Here is a 22880-nt window from a genome sequence, read left to right on the forward strand (position 1 = left end):
GTATGTTTAAAAATTTATAAATCGCAAGTGCACGAATCGTTCATATAGAATAGTGATCGTGTAAGCAAGGATGTCGAATCCAAAGGAGTTGTCTAAAATCGAAAAGAGAAAACTATTTTAAATCAAAAGTAATCAATTCTAACCTAGCTCCAAAGATTGATGAGTTTTAATATTATGAACATAAAATAAAAGATTGAAAAATAAAACTATTTAAGAGAATAAAAATAAAGCAATAATGATTTGAAAATAAATGTTAAAAGAAAAGATTATTAAGATACTAGAATCCACAAAATGTAAGTTTAATAATATTTATTAGTATATTGATTCCCAAGTTTTAGTGATAGTTAAAATAATTCAAACTATCATTTTCCAAATAGATTTATAATTTTAAGCACAAATTACTTCTAAAAAGATAAGATTTTTCTTCACTTTTCAAAATTATAATTTCAAAGCATTTAGTGTAAATCAATCTAATGAAATAACAAATAAATCAATGAACATTATTTATAAGGCAAGACATAATATTTTTGTTCTAAGCATGGATGTGTACAATTTAATGACACATCTTACACAAAGAATATTATGTTTTTGCAAAATGAATAACAAAGTGCATATTATCTAACAATCCAAAATATGAGATATTAAAGATGAAAGACATATATGGAGAAGAAAAATCCATAAACTTGTTGCATTACAAGAGAAATTAACATACAACATAAATATTACCTAGTTACAAGTTGCTTCATCATGATCTTAATAATCTTATGAAAAAGATTAAAAGCACATAACTAGAGTAGAAATTACAAAATAAATGACATACATACTTGCAAAATGCTCTTGAAAAACCCAAAATGGAAGAGAGGATGGTAGAGAGAAAATGGGAGAAAAGAAGATGGTAACCAAAAATTAAGCACCCCAAAAATGGTCTTGACATTCCATATTTATAGCCAAAATGAGATTATTAAAATATTCAATTTAAATTAATTAAATTGATTAGATTAATTAAATAAAATAAATATGGTATGTAGAGGTAAATTATAGGGTGTAATGATGATGTTGTGGTGAAAATGTTTAGAAAAAATGGTAAAAAGTTGGCATTTTTGTCATAGGGGACAAATGAGCAATTTGATGGGCTTAAGGGGATTTTGGTGAAGGCAGTGTACGGTTGGGCAAGGCTGAAGGTGTGGAGGATGATGGCTGCTTGGACAGGTGGCGCGACCCCAGGTGCTTGGAGGAGATGAAGGCTTCGGTTGGGCAGCTGTTGGTGTGGAGGCTAAGCCACGTTTTGGCTGGTGCATCAGGTGGACTGGAGGTTGATGCTGGGAAGGAGAAGCTTGGGGCGTTGGGTGCTGGCTGGAGGAGACAGGAGGCCCTTACTGGAGTCAGGCGGGCCTGGGTTGAGGCATTGGCCCTTCGGTTTGGGCCTTCAGTTTGGGCCTTCGGTGAAGGCAGTGTACGGCTGGGCTGGTTGAAGGTGGAGGTTGATGGCTTCTTGAATCTGTACGGCTGGGCAGTGCTTTGGCTTCGGCTGGGGCAAGCAGCTGGTGACTTGTTGGTGCATGGTTAAAGACAAGGAGGCACAGTTGGGTGAAGGGCTTGGTGGAGTCTTGGCAGGTTGGTGTCAGGTGTAACATGCCGGCCTTGATGGCATGTTACAAGCTAGGATGGCGCTCGGTCAGATGCGCACGCGAGGGTGCAGGCTGGTGAGCATGCTGATGCCTAGTTTGTACGGCAGTGGCATTTTCGTAAATATCTTCAATATTGCCCGGAAATGGACGGGTCTTGGTAGGTTCCATATTGAAGGGTCAATGAACGCAATGGTATGATCAGATTTGGGAGATTCGGAGAATTGGCGAGCTGGAAGCCAAATATGTCTCCCAAGCGAAAATCATATATGTTCCTAGTAGAAGGCTAAAAGCTCAGAAGGCTCTTTGTAGGGGGAGCACCTGGTGTCAGCTCTCCACCACCCCCTGGCGCAGGTGCGTCAAGTGAGCTACTACTAGTTGGTAGGACTAGTAGGGCGGGCATATGAGGACCACGAGGGGACTCATAGGTCTCCATGTGTAGGAGTACTCATGGACATTATCGAGTCGCCCCGGTAGTGCGTCGAAGTGTGCTGCCAGAGGTTTAAGGGTACGGTTCCCTTGGCTTGCCGGGATGCCGCTTGCATGGAACGTGGCCCAAACCTTCGAGAGATGTCGTGGTGCGCCATGGCCATGAATCTCGACACGAGATGGCACGGGAAGTCATTCGTGGGACTTGTTAGCATGCAAGCATTGGAGGGTGCACTATGCTTGAGTAGGACAGAGGTCCAGTGTGTGCTACTAGTCTGGCAGCCAGTCTCGAGGGCCTGCCAACATACATGATGGTATGGTGCGTTGAGGATTGGACCATGGACGTATGGGAGTCCTTGGTCTGTGACGTGAACTAATCGGATAGTATCGAATGGGACATGATGGGAGGTGTTGGCACGTCAGCTTGGTGGGCTCTTAGCCACACATGCTACCTTGACTTGCGAATGTCTGGGTAAGCATCGGTGTTGGGATTTGCCTTGCCATAGTGAGAACCTATGGACAGTGTGAGTGTCTTGGCTAGATAGCCTTGATGCATGATTGCACTCATAGATGCTGAAGAGCATGACTCGACAAGAGTTATTCGAGAGACGAAAGTGTGTAGAGGCACACGGTCGCGCGACAAATGTGCCCATTGTTATTAGAAAGGTTGGAAGGCTGACCTTGGCTCAGAGGAGTCAAGGTGCCGCACGGGCATTTCTGCTGTCAAAATGTCAGCCCGTGACAGTTGGTATCAGAGCCAGGTTCATCTCAAATTGGGGTGAACCTGGTTGGCCCATCCTAGAAAGGATGTAGGGGTGTTGAAGGACCATAAAGGTCTGGATGCTTGGACAGATGTCGTTGAGCCTTCTAGTCACCTAGAAAGGATGTAGGCGTACAGAAGGACCAGAATGTCTGGATGCTTAGACAGATGTTGTTGAGCCTTTTAGTCACCTAGAAAGGATCAGTAGGCTGATACGAGATGAGACTTGGTTGCTCTTATTCGTGGGAATACTGGACATCCTAGAGAGGGGACAAGTTATGGTTGCTTCGAATCAAAGTTCAGAGATGCTAGAAAGACAACAACCACGTGCAATTGTGGAGGGGTGCTACAAAAGAGTTGGAACTCATTGACATGAGACAAGGTTTGATCGAGAGGTCAAGATTTTATGCTTGGTTCACTAGTTCAGGTTTGACTGAGTGACAGTGTAAGTCGCGTGCAGCGCTATTGTTGAAAAGGGAACTTGTACGCAAGAGTGGGTGAGCATAATAGTGGCCGTCAGACGCTTGTTAGTCACGACAGAGGTCAAGAGTGGATAACTTTGGGGAACTAGATAAAGTTGAGCATGGAATGCTTCAGTTGCTACTTGTGTGCCAAAGGGCATCACATGGAGACCAAGGTGGCAGTGGCCGCGATTGTCAGAGGATAGTCGTACTTGGAAGTGTTTGCATGTTTACTTGTTCTGGTCCGGAGGGGAGGCGCTGAGACAATTGAGTGGGACGTGTTGGCTCACAGAGATGTTAGCTTGTGTGAGCAACACTAAGGCATTGTAAGATATGCTATGTTGTGGAATATATGCATCAAAGGCCAGCAGGGCCGAGTAGACCGCGCGCAGTGGTCAGAATAGTACTAGTGTTTCGAGAGCGCTGGAGGGCTGGGTCAGGGAAACTTAGTACTGCAAGAAGGCTTAAGGAGACAGAGATGGTGCTTGAGTTTAAATTTGGGCCAGAGGGCCTTGCTATTGGGACTTAATGACCATAGAAGCCGAGAGAAGCTGCCCGGAGGAGCGAGATGCTAGTATAGAGCAGATGGATAGCTATGTGGACAGTGCATGCATAGGGGAATCGACAGTGGTGCTACACGAAGTAGTTGACTCGAGAGTCACATCCTATGGGGGGTACTTCTAGATTTCTTGTGTGCATGAAAACTTGGGGCGGCCAGACGTTCTTGCGTGTGGGCAAGTTGTCGAGGACGCCAACAGTTGAAGTGGGGGAGAGACCTTCACGGTTCAAACATCCAAATAGCATACCAATGTTCCATTACAAATGCATCGAGATGAGTTATCATGGAGATCGTTAATTGTTCAGAATGTAAAGTCAAGGAGACTCAGAGACAAAGACAGAGCCAGTTACCTAGGGTGAAAGTCGTCAGGACTCAGGTACTAAGGTAACATCAGTGCAACGTTTGCCTAAGGTGAAAGTCAACAGGACTCAGGTACTAAGGCAATGTAGATATGTCGATAAGCGAAGAGTCAGAATGGCCGAGACATTAGTTCAACATCATCTGCAAAAGTGATAAATGGAACGAGGGACCGCACGAGAGAAAGCGGTTAGCTTGTGAGCTATACCTTGAGAGGTACACCTCGAGAAGAGAAGTTATTCCCAAGTTGAAGTGGGGGAGCCCACTAATTCATATGTTCGAAGGGTCAGGGTACTTGTTCAGTTTTGGTGTGTGAATCTAGAGAGAAACACAACAACAGATGGGTTATACAGTGCGAACACATGCATGACTGATTCGAGTAGGTCAGGTGACCAATTGAAGCTGCAGATAGACAGTATGCATGGGCGTAGGCTGAGACCAAGATTGGGTAAGTTTTGCAGCATGTTATGGGACATGCTTAGTGTTTTATGGGGACACGTGTTTATGGGAACACAAGCCGAATGATTCAGAGAACATATGCCGAAGGGAGATAGCGGATTGGGACAACTTCAGACCTCAAGGGTGAGGTAAAGTGCAGTCAAGTTGGTCGAGATTCAACAGGCCGTCTAGAGTTAGGCAAGGTTGATTTGGGGGCAGAACTTGAGGCATGATGCTGAGAGTCAGCATGAGCACGAGCAGAAGGCACTGTAGTGGTTTCGAATGATGTCAGATCATTGACCACGTTGTAGAAGCTCAAGAGGAACAGTGATGCTTATGGTCAGAAGTGGCCATTTCGCATCAAGCCATGGGTATGCAGTAAGGCCAGAGGGCCAAAAGTCTGAGAGACTACTTCGCGAAGTCTGTGTGCAAGGATGCACTAGATACTGCATAAAGGCTACAGTCGGCATGAGTGCCACGTTGAAGAGAGACATGCCTTCAATGGAAAGATGTTTCGTAGGTGCCGTTGGGAACGGTTGGTTTGCGAACCTCACCCTGAGGGGTGCACCTTAATTTCCTCCTTCTCAATAAGAGAGTAGGCATTGGAAGATTGGCGGGAAAGAAACAATCAAAAGATGTGTTGGCTTTGGGGTCAGTGTTGCAAGGGCTGCTTGGTTGACTGGAGGGACATTGTGATGGACTCAGAGGAGTTCATGTGTGCAAAGAGTATTCGAGTGCAGCGGCACTACTTCATGGGAGAATTCTGAATAGCGACGGTGGCATGGGGTCCTTGATCGAGTCCAAGGGTGTACATGGGAGATCATCACCAAGTTAGTGGTTCTACAGTAGTAGAGGGACTAGTGCAGACTCAAGATTCGGAATAGGCATGGAGTGAGCTTAGGAGTCGAGGCAGGAAGATTAGCCAGCGGTCTGTCGATGAGGGCATCGACAATTGAAGTGTGGGAGAGTGTAACATGCCGGCCTTGATGGCATGTTACAAGCTAGGATGGCGCTCGGTCAGATGCGCACGCGAGGGTGCAGGCTGGTGAGCATGCTGATGCCTAGTTTGTACGGCAGTGGCATTTTCGTAAATATCTTCAATATTGCCCGGAAATGGACGGGACTTGGTAGGTTCCATATTGAAGGGTCAATGAACGCAATGGTATGATCAGATTTGGGAGATTCGGAGAATTGGCGAGCTGGAAGCCAAATATGTCTCCTAAGCGAAAATCATATATGTTCCTAGTAGAAGGCTAAAAGCTCAGAAGGCTCTTTGTAGGGGGAGCACCTGGTGTCAGCTCTCCACCACCCCCTGGCGCAGGTGCGTCAAGTGAGCTACTACTAGTTGGTAGGACTAGTAGGGCGGGCATATGAGGACCACGAGGGGACTCATAGGTCTCCATGTGTAGGAGTACTCATGGACATTATCGGGTCGCCCCGGTAGTGCGTCGAAGTGTGCTGCCAGAGGTTTAAGGGTACGGTTCCCTTGGCTTGCCGGGATGCCGCTTGCATGGAACGTGGCCCAAACCTTCGAGAGATGTCGTGGTGCGCCATGGCCATGAATCTCGACACGAGATGGCACGGGAAGTCATTCGTGGGACTTGTTAGCATGCAAGCATTGGAGGGTGCACTATGCTTGAGTAGGACAGAGGTCCAGTGTGTGCTACTAGTCTGGCAGCCAGTCTCGAGGGCCTGCCAACATACATGATGGTATGGTGCGTTGAGGATTGGACCATGGACGTATGGGAGTCCTTGGTATGTGACGTGAACTAATCGGATAGTATCGAATGGGACATGATGGGAGGTGTTGGCACGTCAGCTTGGTGGGCTCTTAGCCACACATGCTACCTTGACTTGCGAATGTCTGGGTAAGCATCAGTGTTGGGATTTGCCTTGCCATAGTGAGAACCTATGGACAGTGTGAGTGTCTTGGCTAGATAGCCTTGATGCATGATTGCACTCATAGATGCTGAAGAGCATGACTCGACAAGAGTTATTCGAGAGACGAAAGTGTGTAGAGGCACACGGTCGCGCGACAAATGTGCCCATTGTTATTAGAAAGGTTGGAAGGCTGACCTTGGCTCAGATGAGTCAAGGTGCCGCACGGGCATTTCCGCTGTCAAAATGTCAGCCCGTGACACCAGGCACTGGGAGAAGTGGATGCTTGGGCCCGTACAGCTGGGAGAGACTTGAGCTGGCTGGGAAGTCTTCAGCTGGCTGGGCTGAATGGAGTGTTGAACGTGGGCATGGGTGCTGGGCTCTAGCATGGGCCTGGTGGGCATTTGGAGAAAAACTATTTTTCTTGTTACTTTCTTTCAAAACTACCACATTTCCTTTGATTTCCTTGCATTTCAAGGGCCACAAATAAAATAATTTTCGTACAAAATAAATTATAAACTAAATTAAAGTTAAATATTTTCATTAATCAAATATATTATATAACTCCCATGAAAACATTAATTAAAATTTAATTTACATAACATTTAATTTCAATAAAATCATATTTTTAGCATTCAAACTAACAATACTAATTTTAAATAATTAAACTACAACATATTATAATAAAATATCTATAAAAACATATAAAAATCTAGAAAACTACAATAAGACTAATAAATTAAAAATTACGTAAAAACTTAATAAGTTAATTAAAAACTCAAGAACTAAGCAACAATTAACATGTAAAATATGGTAAAATAACTCTAGTGTGTAGAGTTATCACACCCCCAAACTTAAAGTTTTGCTAGTTCTCAAGCAAAAGAAAAATTAAAACACACATTTTTTTTATTGGTGATATAAAAAGAATTTTCTCAAAAATTGCTCAATGAAAATAAATCTAAAAAATTATTATGAATAAAAGTTAAGCTTATGTAATTAATTAAATTGTCAATTTTGGTTTTAGAAAATAGGTTTTCATTAAAATTATTTTTCAATTAAACTTATAGGAAATAAGAGTGTTCTTGTTATGAAAATTGTAATTTTTGTTACAAGCAAAATTGACCCTATAATTAAAAATAAAGCTTAAAAATTATTCATATTTTTAAGAGAATTAAATTCAAACTTAGTCAGGATTTTTATCATTGAAAATGAAAAATATCACAATTTTTTTTTTTGAATTTTTATGAAAATGAACAAATAAATAAAAACAAAAATTAACACAAAATATAGAAATAAAAACAACACAAAATATAAACACAATAAATCATACTCTCCTTAATGATAATAACCATATATAAACTCGATACCCCCAAACTTAATTTAAGCATTGTCCTCAATGTGGCAAAATGTAAATGTAAATTAAAATTGACAAGAGTTGAGAGTTTAGAATGGTCGTACCTCGATATGGTGCATCGCTAAGAGAATAAAAGATACAACAAACAAAAATTAAATCACACATAAAACAAACAAAACAAATAAAACACAAGTTAACTAGATCAAATAGGAGTAAAAGAGCATGGTAAACAGGGTCCTCAAGGAGGATCTCATCCACTTCATCAGTTTTTAATTCTAAAAATGGTTTTAATTTTTGTCCATTAACTTTAAATATATCACCATTTTTAGGATTTTCAATTTCAATAGCTCCATGTGGAGAAACAATATGAACAATGTAAGGACCGGACCACCTAGAGCGTAACTTTCCCGGGAATAAATGCAAACGAGAGTTGTATAAAAGGACTTTCGGACCTGGAGAAAAATCTTTCCTCAAAATATTTTTTTCATGGTAAAATTTCATGCGATCCTTATACTTTTTTGAATATTCATATGCATCATTCCTAATTTCGTCTAGTTCATTTAGTTGAAGCTTTTGTTTCTCACCAGCCTTGTCTAAAGAAAAGTTTAACTGCGTAATTTCCCAAAAGGCTCTATGTTCTAACTCAACAGGTAAATGGCACGCCTTCCCATACACAAGTCTGTAGGGTGACATGCCAATGGGTATTTTGTACGCGATACGATACGCCCATAATGCATCAGTGAGTCTTAAGGATCAATCTTTCCTAGTTGGATTCATAGTTTTTTCTAAAATGTGCTTAACTTCCCTATTAGACACTTCAACTTGACCACTAGTTTGTGGGTGATATGGTGTTGAGACTTTATGTGTAATTCCATATTGTTTCATCAAATGTTCAAATGGCTTATTACAAAAGTGTGTACCGTTATCACTAATAATAGCACGTGGTGAACCAAAACGGGAAAATATGTTTTCTTTTAAAAACCGAAGCACAACTTTGTGGTCATTAGTGTGGCATGCAATAGCTTCAACCCATTTAGACACATAATCAACTCCAACAAGAATATAAAGATTTCCAAAAGAGTTAGGAAATGGTCCCATAAAATCAATGCCCCAAACATCAAATATGTCAATAATAAGAATAGGATTTAAAGGCATCATGTTTCTTTTAGTTAAACTTCCTAACTTTTGGCAACGTTCACAAGCTTTACAATAAACATATGTATCATGAAAAATAGTAGGCCAATAAAAACCACATTGTAAAACTTTAGCAGCTGTTTTCTTACCACTAAAATGTCCTCCTCATGCATGATCATGATAAAAAGATATGATTTTAGATTGATCACAGTTTGGAATGCATCTTCTAATTATTTGATCAGGGCAGTATTTAAACAAGCACGGATCATCCCAAATAAAGTTTTTCACCTCAGAATAAAATTTAGATTTATCATGTTTAGACCAATGAGATGGTATTTCTTTAGTGACCAAATAATTAACAATATCAGCACACCAAGGCAATGAAGAAATATGCATCAATTGTTCATCAGGAAAAGTTTCAGTGATAGGAGTGGAATCATGTATAGTTTCAACAACCAGTCTAGATAAATGATCAGCAACAACATTTTCAGATCCTTTTTTATCACGTATTTCTAAGTCGAATTCTTGTAAAAGCAGGATCCAACAGATCAAACGAGACTTAGCATTTTTTTTCGATAAGAGATATTTTAATGCCGCATGATCAAAATAGACAATAATTTTAGACCCTAACAAATAAGATCTAAATTTCTCCAATGCAAAAACAACAGCAAGAAATTATTTCTCAGTTGTGGAATAATTTAATTGAGCGTCATTTAAAGATTTGCTAGCATAGTAAATTACATGAGGTATTTTTTCAAGTCTTTGTCCTAAGACAGCACCTATAGCATAATCAGAAGCATCACACATTATTTCAAAAGGTATTTTCCAATCAAGGGGTCGAATAATGGGTGCAGTAGTCAACAATTTTTTTAATTTTTTAAAGGCAACATGACAATCATTATTAAAGACAAAAGCATTTTCTTTTCCAAGTAAATGACATAAAGGCCGAGAAATTTTGCTAAAGTCTTTTATAAATCTTTTATAAAAACCAGCATGGCCTAAGAATGATCTAATTTCTTTCACAGTTTTAGGTGGGGGAAGTTTTGAGATAAGATCAACTTTAGCTTTATCAACTTCTATTCCCTCAGGTGAGATTACATGACCTAAAACAATTCCTTTTTTAACCATAAAATGACATTTTTCCCAATTAAGCACAAGGTTTTTCTCTTTGCAACGAATTAAACACAAGTGAAAGATGGTGCAGACATTCATCAAAGGAAGAACCAAACACAGAAAAATCATCCATAAATACTTCAAGAAATCTTTCAACCATGTCAGAAAAAATCGAAATCATACACCTTTGAAAAGTCGCAGGTGCGTTGCATAATCCAAAAGGCATGCGACGATAGGCAAAAGTCCTAAAAGGGCATGTAAATGTAGTCTTTTCTTGATCTTCTGGGGCAATGGGGATTTGGTTATATCCCGAATACCCATCAAGAAAGTAATAATATGCATGGATAGCTAATCTTTCAAGCATTCGATCAATAAAAGGTAATGGAAAATGGTCTTTTCTAGTAACATTATTCAGCTTTCTATAGTCTATGCACACTCTCCACCCCGTTTGTACTCTAGTAGGAATTAATTCATTTTTCTCATTTTCAACAACTGTGATCCCAGACTTCTTAGGTACAACTTGAACTGGACTAACTCATTGACTATCAAAAATAGGATAAATGATACCTACGTCTAACAATTTTATGACCTCTTCTCTAACTACTTATTTCATATTTGGATTTAACCTTCTTTGACATTCCCGGGAGGTTTTAGCATTCTCTTCTAGATGGATTCTTGCATACATATGGATGGGCTAATTCCTTTAATGTCTCCAATGGTCCAACCTATGGATTCTTTATGTTTTCTAAGGACATCTAACAATTTATCTTCTTGTTCTTTATCAAAGGCGGTTGCTATGATAACAGGTAATGTTTCAGACTCTCCTAGAAAAGCATATTTTAAATTTTCTGGCAAAGGTTTAAGGTCTAACTTTGGAGACTCGGATATAGATTGAGCATGATCTAAGGGTGAAAAAGGTTCAACGTTGGTTTCATTTAAGGGTATAGGCTCTAGCAAAGCATTCACATCATCATTAAAGTCATCAACATGCAAGTTTATACCAAAGTATTTTTCACAAAAATCAAGCAAGTCATTTCCATCGTCTTCACAAATACTATCTATCATGTTAACTTCATGCACTTCCTCACACTCAACAGATTTAACAACATTAAATACATTCAATTCAACAGTCATATTTCCAAAAGATAATTTCAAAACACCATTACGACAATTTATGATTGCATTGGATGATAGGAATTTGAGCATGCATATTTTCTACATGTTGAGTATCAAGAATAATGAAGTCAACAGGAAAATAAAATTTATCAACTTTTATCAAAACATCCTCTATAATGCCTCTAGGAATTTTCACAGAACGATTGGCTAATTGAAGAGTTATAGAGGTAGGTTTTATCTCACCAAGACCAAGTTGCTTATAAACAGAATAAGGCAATAGATTAACACTAGCACCCAAATCAAGTAAATCCTTGTTAATAAAATGATCACCAATAATGCATGAAATTGTGGGACACCGAGGATCTTTATATTTAACAAGACTCTTATATTGAATAATGGAACTAGCTTGTTCAGTTAAAAACGCCTTTTTAGGAACATTAGTGTTTCTTTTAACAGTACAAAGATCCTTTAAAAATTTAGAGTAGGCAGGAATTTGTTTAATGGCATCTAAGAAAGGGATATTGATACTAACTTGTTTAAAAACTTCTCAGATGTCATTATATTGGCCGCCTTTTTTAATTGGAAGTAATATTTGTGGGAATTGGGCTTTTGGAATGAAAGGATGGATTTGAGTTTCCTTGTTTGAAGGGTCATTGGCATTAGAACTAGAAGGCTGACTCTTTTCTTTTTCTTTTTCATTTTCAACCTCGGGTATGTAATCGGGTTTGACAATGTTCTTTCCAGACCTAAGAGTTGAAATTGATTTGACTTCTCCATTATGACTAGACTTTCCTATCTCATATTGACATTTTGGATTATGGATAGGTTGACTAGGGAATGTTCCTTTTTCTCTATCAGCTAAAGCTGTGGCGAGTTGTCCTACTTGTGTCTCGAGTTTGGTAATTGATTGAGATTGATTTTGTAGGATTTGTTGAGTGGATTGCATAAATTGTTGTAAAGTATCTTCTAAGGAAGGTTTTCTTTGTTGAGGATATGGTTGATTTTGTGGGGCATGAGTTTGGTTTTGTGTGTTGTATTGGTGCCCTTGATTCATTTGGGGTTGGTTTTGTCTCCATGAAAAGTTTGGATGGTTTCTCCAATTTGGATTGTAAGTGGATGAAAATGGGCTATCATTTGGTTTCCCATAAGCACGAAGCGCATTGGCCTCCTCAGAAAAGACTTTTTGGTAGGAAGGACATGATTGAGCATTATGGCACGGACTAAAACATATAGAACAAATATCTTTTCTTGGTCGTATTGGAGAGTTTATAGTTTGGCTTATGGCTAAAGCTTCTACTTTTCTCGCTAATTTGTTTAAGGATGTTCTTAAGTCTAATTCTTCTTTTATTTCATATCTTCCTCCTCTTTTTGGTGAATTAGTTGATCTAGACCTAGGATCAAAATAATTCCATTGTTGTGAATTGACAGATAAATCTTCAAGGGCGTCCCACGCCTCTTGTCCTTGAAATTTTAAATTTTTTCCAGTATGCATAGATTGAATCATTTGACGATTAGAGGGAGTCAAACCATCATAAAAATATTTTACAAGTCTCCATTTTTCAAAACCATGATGAGGACATTTTAATAATAAATCTTTAAATATTTCCCAACATTCATAAAACTCTTCATTATCTTTTTGAAAAAACTCAGAGATTTCTCTCCTTAGACTATCAGTTTTAGACATAGGAAAAAATTTCAGCAAGAATTTATTATAAAGTTGATCCCATGTAGTTATAGACCCTGTTGGAAGGGAATTTAACCAAGCTTTTGATTTGCCTTTTAATGAAAAAGGAAACAATCTTAGTTTGACCGACTCATCAGAAAAATTTTGAAATTTAAATGTTGAGCAAATTTCTAAGAAATCTTTGACATGCACGTAAGGATTTTCTCTATCTAACCCATAAAAAGATGGAAACAATTGAATGATTGCTGGTTTAAGCTCAAAATGAGTAGCATAAGTAGTAGGTAAAACAATGCATGAAGGAGCATTAGATGAAATAGGTGCAAAATATTCAAGCAAAGTTTTTTCAAGCACAACATTTTCATCAACAGGATTAGCAATAGGTTCCATGATGCTCAAATTTTTACTAACACTTTCAATTTCAAACAAAGATAAACGTCTTTTTACTAATCGCTTTTTAGAGTTACGTTCCCAATGATGCATACAATTTTCACAAACAAGGCAACAAGGATAATCTCAAACAAGCAATTTTCTGATGTGGAAGATCAGTTAAAACCGCAACCACAGAGAATACTTAGAATTTTTAGAGATTTCACAACAATATAATTCTTATGGTTTACTTGTCCCCAGGCCTATTTGATTCCATTTACTCGCGCACTACTAACAACTCCCCGAGGTTAATTAGTAGAGGTGGATTGAGAATTTTGTTCAAATTTCCTTTAAGCAAAAATTGCTTATGGTGAAAGGACAAGATTTATGTTTTTTTTTCAAGTATTTTTCACAATATTACACTAAAATATTATAAAAGACAAAGAAAAATAAGGCAAAAATTAAATAAGACTAGAATTTAGGCAAGAGTAGGGAGGCATAACATGCCATCAACCATAACAAAATTAAGGTAAAAATTAGGAGGCACAAGTGCCATCAACTAAAACATAAGATAAAAGACTAGGAGGCAAAATTGCCATCAACTAGTAATTTGCGGAAATTAAATAAAATAAAAATTACAACAAGATAAATAAAGAAAATTACAACAAATGTTAGGAGGCACAAGTGCCGTCAACTAACAAAGAAATACAAGAAATAAAAATTACAACAAAATTAGGAGGCACAAGTGCCATCGACTATAAAAATTAAAATGATAGATAGGAGGCATAAGTGCCGTCAATTAAAAAAAACAATAAATATAGAAATATAAGTATATTTTTTATGGGTGGTAGAATCGTCCCAAATTTTCTTTTTATCTTTTTTTTTTTAGTTTTTATATAAATATATATTTATTTATTTATTTTTTAGTTTTTTTTATGTGCAAAAAATTAAAATAACTAGTAGAAGAATTCACTAACCTTGAGATAAATTTCGTTTATTTTCTTCCAACTCTCCAGCAACGGCGCCAAAAACTTGGTGGACCCAAAACGGGTATGTTTTAAATATTTATACTCGCAAGCGCACGAATCGTATTTATAGAATATAGTGTTCATGTAAGCACGAGATCGAACCCAAAGGAATTATCTAAAATCGAAAAGAAAACTATTTTAAACCAAAATTAATAAATTCTAACCTAGCTCCAAAGATTGAAGAGATTTTTGAATAATGAAAATACAATAATATAAAAATTAAAAACAATATATATAAATATAAATTAAAAGTAAAAATCAAGATAGTAAAAGAAAGATTATTAAGGATTAGAATCCACATAATATAAGTTCAATAATATTTATAAGTACATTAATTCCCAAGTTTTAGAGATAGTTAAGATAAATCAAACTATCATTTTCTAAATAGATTTATAATTTTAAGCACAAATATCTTCTAAAAAGATATGATTTTTCCTCACTTTTCAAAATTATAATTTCTAAGCATTTAGTGTAAATCAATCTAATGAAATAACAAATAAATCAATAAACATTATTTATAAGGCAAAACATAATATTTTTGTTCTAAGCATGGATGTGTACAATTTAATGACACATCTTACACAAAGAATATTATGTATTTGCACTAATGAAGAACAAAGTTTAAATATGTGCTAACAATCCAAAATACATGATATTTAAGATGAAAGAAGATGTTTGAAGAAGAAAATTCCATAAACTTTGTTGCACAAAATGGGAAATCAACATACAAAATAAATACTATCTAGTTACAAATTGTTTCATCATCACCTTAATAATCTTAAAAAGATTAGAAACACATAATTAGAATAGCAAATACAAACTAAAAATTACAAACATAAATAGGAAAATTTGGAGGATGAACCCCCAAATTTTTCCTCTAAAAATACATAGAAAATAACCAAAAAGAAGAAGAAGATGAAGAGAATAGAGAGGTTTTGAAATGTGTAAAAATTTTGGTATGGTAACCTCCCTAAAATTGACACCCTAAATCCCTTATTTATAGCCAAAAAAAATGAGATATTAAAATAATCAATTTAAATTAATTAAATTGATTAAATTAATTTAATTAATTATAATATGGCAAATGGAGATAAATTATAGGGTGTAATGATGATGTTGTGGTGAAAATGTTTAGAAAAAATGGTAAAAGGTTGGCATTTTTGTTTAGGGGACAAATGAGCAATTTGATGGGCTCAATGGGATTTTGGTGAAGGCAGTGTACGACTGGGCTAGTTGAAGGTGGAGGCTGATGGCTGCTTGGATCCGTACGGCTGGGCAGTGCTTTGGCTTCGGCTGGGGCAAGCAGCTGGTGACTTGTTGGTGCATGGTTGGAGACAAGGAGGCACAGCTGGGTGAAGGACTTGGTGGAGTCTTGGCAGGTTGGTGCTAGGTGCTGGGAGAAGTGGGTGCTTGGGCCCGTATGGCTGTCAGAGACTTGAGCTGGCTGGGAAGTCTTCAGCTGGCTGGGCTGAATGGAGTGCTGAACGTGGGCCTGGGTGCTGGGCTCTAGCGTGGGCCTGGTGGGAATTTGGAGAAAAACTATTTTTCTTGTTACTTTCTTTCAAAACTACCACATTTCCTTTATTTCCTTGCTTTTCAAGGGCCAGAAATGAAATAATTTTCCTACAAAATAAATTATAAACTAAATTAAAATTAAATATTTTCATTAATCAAATATATCATATAACTCCCATGAAAACATTAATTAAAATTTAATTTACATAACATTTAATTTCAATAAAGTCATATTTTTAGCATTCAAACTAACAATACTAATTTTAAATAATTAAACTACAACATATTATAATAAAATGTCTATAAAAACATATAAAAATCTAGAAAACTACAATAAGACTAATAAATTAAAAATTACGTAAAAACTTAATAAGTTAATTAAAAACTCAAGAACTAAGCAACAATTAACATGTAAAATATGGTAAAATAAGTCTATTTTGTAGAGTTATCACCTAAGTATAGGAAGATGAAGTGGATGACGCCATTGTTAGGGCTCTAGTACCAAGAAAGAATAACAAACAGAGAATGATTTTTTGAGATAATACGATCTCTCTCTCTCTCTGAAGAGAGATGAGCCAATGTTATTTATAGAAAGATATTACAAGAAATTGTAGTCTAACAGACTACCCGAGAATCTCAGATCATTACAATGACCAGAAATAACAAACTCAACTAACAACTAACTCACGCCTCTCTCATGCTCACTGAAGCTTTGAATATCTGATATAAAAGATGGCTCAATAGCGACAAGCCTCCCTAATCTATGCTCGAGTAGGGATCTGTGTTCTTCAGGTTGAAGGGATTTGAGTTCTCCAGCGTGGGTTCTGAGTTCTTCAAGAATATATGAGTTAGAAAGAGAAGTGAAGTTCCCGATTGAAGTTAAAACAATCCTTACACAAAAACCTGAGTTTGATTTGGTTTCTCTTCACTACACCAAAATATTCTTAAATTTGTGTGTTTTGAAATCTGAAATTGATTTGGCTAAATTTTTTTTGGCAGACACTTTGTTTAAAAATATATGGCATGCGCCATTTTTTGTGCAAATTCGTTTTTATATGTTCAAATATGTGTTTATAACTTCAAACATTTGTTCTTTGAATGGATTTGTGTTAATATTTCTAATGAATAAATTTTAGTTAGATATTTTGTATTTTATTCATGTTTTGAATCAATATTGTTTGATTCTGGATTTTTTTGCAGGGTTGAAGGTTGATGAGAGTGAGATAATTGGGTTTGAGTATTTTTTTATTTTTAGGTTGAAGAGAGAGAAAGAAGATGAAGATGAAGATTTCTTTTTGTAACAAGATGATGATGAAGTTATGTTGTTCAATCTAGTATAATTTTGTTTTTTATTTATTAAATATATTTAAAAATAACAAAAAAACTAATTAAAATCAGTAAATTTATTATAATTAAGGGTAATATGGTCATTATGAAAAATATGTTGATCAAATTTGAGCAGAAGGTATCATTTTTAACTCATTTTAAAAATTAAAGATACTAAGTGAGTAATATTGGTAATAAAAGGTAACAAAACAATATTTTACCAAAACACAGCATACTCTAAAACCTTTTTTGTACTTTTGATTTTAGGAAGGAAAAATTTTATGAGGGAAAATATAAAGAAAAAAATGGAGGTAAATGTTTTCTAGAAATTTGATATCTAAATATTTTTGTTTTTCTTGTAGATATTTATAATTGCTGTAAATTTAAAAATAATTATACTATATTTAATTTTAATTTTTCAAAAAAAAAAAAATAGAATTCTTAATTTATTGATTCAATTCAAACATGAAAAAAATGTAATCTATTGAATTTCATTTTTTTCCTCTTAAAATCCAAGATTAAAACAAGACCTAAATATGTAAATTCCTAAAATATAAGTATAAAAAACATAATATAGAACCTCTAGCGATGACAAATTAATGTTGTATTGAATATGTTTTCATTAAATTGTCCGAGAAAAAAAATTAAATATAGAAATAAAAAATATTGCAAGAATGAACCATATTCTTCAAATATATAATTGATATGTAAGTTTTAAAATTTAAACTCCCTTAGAAGCTTTATTTATTTATTTAAGTTAGTTTTTTTTTTTAAAAAAAAAGACATTTTTTATAAAACAAAAACATAGTTTGGCTGCTTTAATTGTTTAAGCATCTATTATTCTCTCCAATAATTCTTATGCTTGCCCTTAATTATTATTTTTTAAAAACTGTCGTGTTGCCTCATCCATAAATTTAATAAGTATATCAAACAACCCATATATATTCCAACTCATCCATCGGCCAGCCATAAAAGACAATGTACTATTATTAGACCCTTAATTATATCAAACATATATATGGCTATATTTTTCTTCCAGTTTAATTAAAATAAACCTAGTTGTTATTTTGAATAAATAATTATTAAAAGAAAATAGTTAGAACACATTCGTGATTTCAGGGATGTGTTATAGGCCACTGTAGTTGGCGTGTAACAAAGTCCAAGAATGGATATTGAATGTTTCTTTTAGTTATTTAATTATTTAATAATTGATTTATAATTTGAATTTTAAATTTAAAAATTTTAATTAATTCTTTTATAAATTTATCACATTGAAATAGTTTTAAAAACATAAGATATTTTAAAAAAAGAAAGTGATCGTATTATTTTCTCTATCCCTGAAAACTGTCTTAGACCTAATATTTTGTTAGGATTAATGTCCTAAAAGCATGTAAAGATATTTTATTAGTTTTAAATAAAAGTACAATTTTATTATATTTGAATGTTATAATTATTGTTTGAATTAATTATATGAAAATATCAAGAAAATTTCATATTCATTTATGAGAATATGATCTTGTATTAGCACGAGAGAATTAAGATCATATATAATGAATAAAATAGTCAATAACATATTAAAGAATGAAATCTTTAATGAATGGTTACTAGTACGGTTTGCTAAGAATATAGGATGCGAGTAATCTAGATTTCGATTACTGATGATATAATAGAAATTATATATGACAGGACCGATGATAATTAATTATCTTTATAAACTTCCTGTTTTACATAAATATTTAATTCTTATCATATTCGATGATCATTTGTAGATCAGTCTAAATCTTGAGTATTCATGAACTCCTATTTGTGTTTATTGGATCTTTTGATTCACTCATTAAGATCTCTTAGAATAATGAGGCTAATGAATTTTGTGTTTGGATGGATGATTGGGAACATAAATTACAATATTGGAATCCATGATTTCCTAACCGATCGAAAATTGTTTCCATTAAGGGTTAATTCTATAACTGAATAATTATTGAGCTCAAATCTATAATTAGATTATAGATTAATTATTCACTAGTGAATTAATGGTACTTAAGGATCAAGAGGTAATTAAAAGGGTAAAACGATAATTTCGACCAACTCTAATTAACAAACTAATAATGGAGGATAAAACTACATATATTGATTATATCAATGAACTACAAGAGAAAACTCTGTAAATATAATTCTATAAATACTTAGAGTGCAATTCTATATTTATAGTGGAGTAATCATGGTATTAATAAATAAGATTATTAAATTAAAGAGTTTGTTTAATAATTTAGTTTATTGGAACTTTGTATTATAGGTCCATGGTCCCTAGATCACATATGTCCTAACTTTCAAGGGTAAGGATGTCAAAAGAAAGATTTGTAAAGAGAATGACTAAATTGCAAATGAATTAATTTTCCAACGCAAGGAAATAATTATGTGATAATTATGGGTAATTGATTAATTGTGAATTAATTAATTATTTAACAATATAGTTTTTATTTTGAAAAACTATAGGTTAAAATTAATATTAATCTTGTTTTGATTAATATAAAGAGAGAAAATAGTAAATATTTTATTTAGAATATGATATTTATTTATTTAATTTAAAACTAATATTTTAAAATAAAGTTAATTTTTAATTAACTAATATTTATGTTGTGATAAATATATTGTCTTAAAAGTTGATTAAATAAGCAAATGAGAAAATTAGGGAAACCCTAATAAGGTTGGGCTACACACATTGTACAGTACAGTGTGTGGCGCCTAACTTAGGGATTTTCATCCCTAGGATTTGAATTTTGAATTTCAAATAAGTTTGTTTAATCATTATTTAATTGTTCATTTTTAAACATTATTTAATTAAAAAATTAAATATAAATCTCAAATCATTTTTTATTTGAATTTGAATTTTAATAAAATAAACATTATTTAATTAGATTAAATATATTTTATAAGTTTGATAGTACGTGACTTTAAGAAATAACCTTTGATTTTTTATGAGATTAAAAAATATAGCCTCTTGCTCTCTCAAAAGAGATGGTTTTCTCTAAATTTGACATGTTTCCTCTCTAAGATGATTAAGGACATTGTGGAGATTAGGTTCTCTATTTCCCAGTCTATTAAAGAAAATTCCCTCCCCCCCCCCCCCCCCCCCTCCTCCCTCTTTGGCTATTGTTGCCTTGGTGGGACAAATGGTCCTTTCCCCTGGGTGGAATATCGAGGCCCAGGTAGGCTTGGCGGAACAAACCGTCCTCTTAGATTTTCTTCATGTTGGTGGTCATTATACTGTTAATGGTCATGGGGTTTGTAGTACCAACGGTCTCATTCATCATCATCATAACCATATTTGTAAGTTATTTGATAACTACAACTATCCTCTTGGTCATTTCTTCTTCTGTTTCTTCTACGATTACGAGCACAGTTGTGTCTAGCATAGTGAGGTGGCTGGCCTCGATTCTGGTTAGCGGGTCTCTCATCCCTTGGTTGTGGGTACTGAGGACTGGCTTTAGAATTTGGAGGTTGGCCTCCTCTTGAGGCTATTTTCCTAGGGTGCTCATTAGCAAGTCATCTAGATCCAAACACTTGTTTGGCAGAACCCTACTCCCTATTAGAAAGCACCTGTTCATCTTGGTGGAGCGGTCGTTGCTCCCTTTGCTGAGTTCCCCTATGAGAGTGATGACTCCTAGTAGGTCTAGGAGGGACCACTTAGTCACGAGACCACGATTGCTGGCAAGTTCTAAGGTTTCATCAACTGATCGTTGGGTTTTAGGATTCACCTAACCAATGTTCTCAAACTGAGGATCCAATGGTCAGGCTCTTGTTACTTGATTCTGTCACAAGATGACCTTTAGCAATTTTGCTGCCTCAGCATTACGACAGTTAGCTTCTTCTTAGCGAGCTTTGAGTGTTCGCTGTCTCTGATCCATCTACGCTTGAAAATCTTGTCATTGTTTGTTGAGGGCTTCAAATATAGCCTCTTGATCAGTTGCCTGACTTTCATGCATGGCAATGAATTTCTCGTGCATCTGCCCCACGACCCCTTTCAGCTGTTCAAGGTTGAGGTGCAGTTCTTCTCCTAAGTCCATGTGGGGCTCATCATGCCTAAATGTGGCTGGTGGAGGTAATTTTCCAAGATGATGAGATGGATGAGCAGGGCACAAAGGAGGGATCTGATAGCTCGAGGGGCAGTCAAGTTGGCCAATGATAGGGTTCCCCCCTGTGACTCTTGACTTTGGATTCTAGTAGTGATAGCCATTGTTTCAGGTGTATCTAATAGAATAGGATTTTGAGTTCAAATCTCAACAAAAGCACCAAAATGTTGACCAGCGTTTTGGGCAACGACACTAAGTCACTTGATACGAAAAAATAAGAATTAAATGAACTGAAATCAAGTAAATGACACAAAGACTTTTATAGTGGTTTGGCCCCAAGAGTTTGTAATGACCTACGTCCACTTGCACTTTGTTCATCGGAGTAGCATCATACTTACGATCAATAAGTAAATGGGTTCAACTAAATTTCTTAAGCTAGTGAAAGAATACACTTTGAAGAGTTATGTATGTAAAATATTTACAAACAAAAACTCTAGTTCTTTCTCTCCTCTTTTTCTCTTAGGGTTAATGATTGAATAAAACCCTTATTTATAAAGAGTCTTAATGGGGTATGGGACCTTACAAGCGAATCTAGGCCCTGCACGTGCAGGTGTCAGATTAATACATTCAGTTACATATTAAAATAATATAATTCAAATATCAGTTACATAAATATCTTTGGATATTTGACAGTGTCTTGTGAAACCCAGTTATTTGGGTTAAAGCGTCATGCTCATCGAGCAAGTCTTGTGCTCCTTCTAACCAGTTTGCTTAATTTAATGTGGTATGATGCCACGTGCCTCTTTCATAGAACACACGTCATCAAGTCAAAATTTGGTTAAACACTTAGCATTCATAATCAGTGATAGTGCTAATAAGCACATCTTTAACAGACACACAGCAGTCAAGGCCCAATCCCTATTAGAATATCTTATACTCCCTAATAAGGTAGGCAGATAAGACATTTATATCTCATTTAAGCAATTAAACACATAATCACATAAATAGTTACCAAACCCTAAGTCGAGCTTGTCATTAGCGACGAATGTACATGCCCAACAAGTCTTCAAGAACCCTTAAACATTTGTAGCTCTGATAGCAAGTTGTAATGCCCTAGATAGCCAAGACCGTTACATTATGTATTTTAAATAGTGCTGGACTCACAAATCAATTCATTTGGACATAAACGTGTAACTAGAAGAAATTAACAAGATAGGGTTAAATTTTTTGGTCAAATGAATGTTTACTTTCATTAAAAAGTTTAAGTTTGTACATGGGATCCCAAAATAAACATTTAAAAAGTTATTTACAACTCAAAAGGTGAATATAAAACATGTCAGCCTAAGCGGAAATATTAGGGTTTGTCCCTAGTTACTCTTTGAATCCCTGGCCATGACAGTCGAGTAGGCTGCATATGTACACACCACCACCGAAGCTCTCCAACTCATGGCTGGTCCAACTTCTTCTTTCCCTTACCTAGACAACATAGCACCTGTGACCAAGGTTCAACAAGAAAACATAGACATGCTCATAAGCAATTAATAACAGATTTCAGATTCTTATCTTGCATGCCTAGCAGTAATAACTCTACTCATGTATGCATTCAATCCAGCTAAGTGACTATAGCGTCACACCGGGGGTCGTAGCCCTATTTACTAATAACTAGC

General features: G+C 35.6%; 1 non-coding gene across 1 annotated transcript; it reads left to right on the plus strand.

The window, feature by feature from the left end:
- Positions 1 to 12786: 12786 nt before the first annotated feature.
- Positions 12787 to 12893, plus strand: LOC133820588 (small nucleolar RNA R71). The gene has a single exon (XR_009886994.1). It is a non-coding gene; the product is annotated as a small nucleolar RNA R71 (small nucleolar RNA).
- Positions 12894 to 22880: the final 9987 nt, after the last annotated feature.

This window comes from Humulus lupulus, chromosome 2, assembly GCF_963169125.1.
Source record: "Humulus lupulus chromosome 2, drHumLupu1.1, whole genome shotgun sequence".
Classification (NCBI taxonomy): Eukaryota; Viridiplantae; Streptophyta; class Magnoliopsida; order Rosales; family Cannabaceae; genus Humulus; species Humulus lupulus.